The sequence below is a fragment of the Schistocerca nitens genome, chromosome 2 (genome assembly GCF_023898315.1).
Source record: "Schistocerca nitens isolate TAMUIC-IGC-003100 chromosome 2, iqSchNite1.1, whole genome shotgun sequence".
Lineage (NCBI taxonomy): Eukaryota > Metazoa > Arthropoda > Insecta > Orthoptera > Acrididae > Schistocerca > Schistocerca nitens.
The window spans coordinates 772505358-772509659 of NC_064615.1; the positions used below are offsets into that span (position 1 = coordinate 772505358).

Here is a 4302-nt window from a genome sequence, read left to right on the forward strand (position 1 = left end):
TTCGCAGGAACTATCTACTTCAATTTCACTACAAGGCAAACTACTGACAGCAATAAATACTCCACCACCACTGTATTTAATTTATCCGTTCTGAACACTGTTTGATCGTTTGAAAAAATTTCGGGTGAACTTATTTCCGGCTTTAGCCAGCTTTCTGTATCTATTACTATTTGAGCTTCAGTGCTTTCTTTTAGAGTTTGGAGCTCTGGTTCTTTCCCATCACAGCTACGACAATTTACAACTACAATACCGATCGTTTCTACAACTACCTTACTGTATTTTATCTGCCCCTTTTATGCGGACGCCCTTTCTGTGGTTTCCTGAGACCCTCTAACCTAAAAATATAACTTTCTGTTTTGTGTGTGATTCTGAACAACCACACTATGAGCAGTAGTTTTAGCACGAAATTCAACCAAATAAATGAAGTTACTAGATATCGTTTACGTTGCTGACAATTTTAGACCTGAAAATTGACCTTTGCAAACTTCTTTTCTAGAAGCCAACTTATAAAATACCTACAATGCCTTTCATAAGTTTTGCGACAAACAGACTAGTTTTCTTATTTACTCCGAGAAATGACAGATTAAAATTATTATGTTTGTTATTCCAACAGACAGAACGATACTCATAGAGCAATGAACTGAACATTTTACTTCATTTAATGACTCACAAAATACAAGTAACTTCATATTTATGTGAAATAAGACGGATTTGCCTTCGCAAAAGTTTTGGGACAAAGTGCAGCAATAAATCAAAAACTAGGAAATAATGAGGAATCAGTACTTTGTACTTCTACCGCGACATTGTAACACGTTTTGGCATACTTTGTACAAGCTTCTGCAAGTACGAAATACTTAGATTTTCCCATTTATCTTGTAGTCGTCTCCTGACGTCTTGTTTGGACTGTATGGGGACTTTTCAAATATTTCTTTCTAACGCATCTCATAAATTCTCTATGGGGTTTATGTAAGGACTTTGTGGAGGGGGATTGACAACTTTTGGACAGAATGAGATTTTCACTCAGCAGCGGAGTTTGCGCTGATATGAAACTTACTGGCAGCTTAAAACTGTGTGCCGGACCGAGACTCGAACTCGGGACCTTTGCCTTTCGCGGGCAAGTGCTGTACCAACTGAGCTACCCAAGCACGACTCATGTCCCGTCCTCACAGTCTTACTTCTGCCAGTACCTCGCCTCCTACCTTCCAAACTTTACAGAAGCTCTCCTGCGAACCTAGCAGAACTAGCACTCCTGAAAGAAAGGATATTGCGGAGACATGGCTTAGCCACAGCCTGGGGAATGTTTCCAGAATGAGATTTTTCCTCTGCAGCGGAGTGTGCACTGATATGAAACTTCCTGGTAGATTAAAACTGTATGCCGGAACCGAGACTCGAACTCGGGACCTTTGCCTTTCGAGGGCAAGTGCTCTACCATCTGAGCTACCCAAGCACGACTCACGCCCCGTCCCCACAGTCTAGACCAGATTAAGATCAAAGGCTTGTCTGGGGCGCATGGGAGGAAGCTACTCAGGGAACAAAGGAAAAAGGAAGGGAAAGAATGGCTTCCTAAAGACAAGTGGAGGGAATTAAAGGGACTAGAAGCTAAGACCTCCAGGAAGAAACTGTCTCAGGTTGAAGGGGACACGCAGACTCCCACAACGTCAAAGACAGGTAGTAAGTGGATAAGGGAGGAATATAAGACTCCCTCCTCTCTGGATAAGGGAGTCCAGAAAAAACCGAGGCAAGAAATAGGGAAACAGACCTATAGTACTGCAGTCTCCGTTTTTAGGATGGCAGTTATCCAGGAAGGTTATCCACTGGTGGCTATCACCTCGCAGCAAGAGGAATTTGTACAGATGGCCCTCTCTGAAAAGATTGGGGGGGGGGGGGGGGGCGCTGGCCCAGGACCCAACTTCAGGAGGGTCTATCTAGATCGTGGTGCGTTCATTTTTGTCTGCGAGGGGGTACACAAGGTATAATGGCTCAAGGACAAGGTGCCCACGATATCCCAGTGGGAAGATGCGAAGCTGCTGGTTATGACGGCAGCGGAGCTTCTTAAGACCGCAAAGATATCATTATGGGTACCTAAGATCCTTAAGGAAGTCTCTCCGAAGACCGGGAAAATAGGGCCCAGAACTCATAAGTCTCGACAGAAGACTGGAGAGTGATTAACGAGAAGGTTGCTCCAGAAGGACGAACCCTGGTGGTGGAGGTCGGTGAGAATTCCCTGAAGGCGATGCGGGAGCAGGTCCTGAAACTGTTTTTAGGGTTTTCGCAGGTCACCGTCGGGGTTCTCAAAGACCTCAAAGATGGTAGCAAGACGAAGCCTGGAGGTGCTGCAGATTAATCTGCAGCACTGTAAAGGGGCCTCTGCTGCCCTGAGTCGCTGCCTGGGGAGACAGGAAGTGGACGTGGCCCTGATACAAGAACCCTATTTATACAAAGGGGGTGTATCGGGCCTCGGTGGCACTGGAGGTAAGCTGATCTATGCTAGGAATCTAAGGAACTCCAGAACATGCATCTATGTAAGAAATGGCATTTCTTTCATGCCAACGATGTTTTCTGCTCTAGGGACTTAGTGACCATTAAAATGCAGCAATGTGATGAAGGTATGACGAGGGAAATTGTTTTGGCCTCAGCATACCTTCCTTACGAAGGCAGCTCTCCTCTTCCATTGGAGGTGAGGAGACTAGTAGAGACCTGCGATCGGCAAGGTGACCAACTGCTGGTGGGATGCGACGCCAATGCGCACAACCTAGTGTGGGGCAGCAAGGACACCAACAGTAGAGGTGAGTACCTTCTTGGATTTCTTTTAGCTAACAACTTAGAGGTCCTGAATAAGGGCAATGAACCTACATTCAGGAGTAGCAGAACCGAAGAAGTAATTGACATAACCTTTAGTTCCATGACGATGGGTATCTATGTCAAACAATGGCAAGTGGTGTTGGGAGCAATCCTCATCGGACCACATGTACGTCAAATTCAAGGTTGAAATGGGAATCAGACAGACCATGACCTATAGGAATCCCAGGAAAACAGACTGGGAGACATATAGGAGGGACCTTGACTTAGGCTTATCGGAAATTAAAACCGTGATAAGGAAACCAGTAGAATTTGAAGAAGTAGCAGAGACTGTTAGCTCTGCCATAATGACCTCATATCAGGGCAACAGCACAATCACCAGGAAGTGCAAAAAAAGGAGTGTTCCTTGGTGTAATAACAAACTGGAAGCACAAAGAAAACAGGCACGGAGACAGTTTAATATTGCGAGGCGTAAAGGACAATGGGCTAAATGTCATGAGGCCCTTGTCCATTACAATCGTGCAATAAGACAAGCAAGTGAGGAAGTGGAGGGTACTGCTGCACAAGCCAGACTTCACAAGATTCTCACTAAAGTACCAACCAGTCCAGGAGGTACGTTGAGGAAGGAGGATGGGGAATATACAAAGACAGCACATGAGACAACTCACTTTCCTCAATATGCTCTGGCGGATAACACAGGCCAGTATGTGACCCCAGAGAGACAACGGTTCTCAGGAACTCGAAGAGAGGACTAAGAATCGGCCAAGGAGTGTGTAAACTTCAACAAAACACAGTGGGTGGCGTAAACATTCCAACCGTTCAAGTCACCTGGCCCAGATGGAATTTTTCCAGCTCTCCTGCAACAGGCAGGAAGAAACTTCATAAGAGTCCTACGCAGGCTATTCAGGGTTAGTCTAGCAGTAGGAATCATTCCCAATGCTTGGAGGGCAGTGAAGGTTGTCTTCATTCCAAAGCCAGGGAGAACTGATCATACCAAGGTCAAGGATATGAGACCAATCAGTCTGTCCTCCTTCATTCTCAAAACATTGGAAAAACTGGTTAAGGTATGTGTTGGGGAGAGGAGGCTGAGTAGGATCACTCTACACCCGAACCAACACGCATATCAACCAGGTAAATCAGGCGAGACAGCTCTCCACCAACTCGTTGGGAAGGTGGAAAAAGTAATTCACTTCCAAGAAATAGTCCTCTGCATCTTCCTGGATATCGAGGGGGCCTTCAGTAACACGACCTTCGATTCCATGGTAAGGGTAGCAGAGGTGCATGACCTGGGGATCACTATATGTAGGTGGACCAGGGCCATGCTAAGTGGAAGGAAGGTAGAGGCTACCATGATGAATGAAAAGATGAAGACCACTAGAGGCTGTCCACAAGGAGGAGTTTTGCCTCCTCTATTGTGGAATCTAGTGGCGAACGAACTCCTTGAGGAACTAAGTTCTAGAAAATGCTTCTGCCAAGGATACGCAGATGACCTTGTCGTAGTAA

The 4302-nt window shown here is 45.7% G+C and overlaps 1 non-coding gene across 1 annotated transcript; it reads right to left on the minus strand.

Annotated features, from left to right (window-relative positions):
- Positions 1–1373: 1373 nt before the first annotated feature.
- On the minus strand, positions 1374–1447 carry Trnas-cga (transfer RNA serine (anticodon CGA)). Its single transcript has one exon. It is a non-coding gene; the product is annotated as a tRNA-Ser (tRNA).
- Between the last annotated feature and the right edge of the window lie 2855 nt (positions 1448–4302).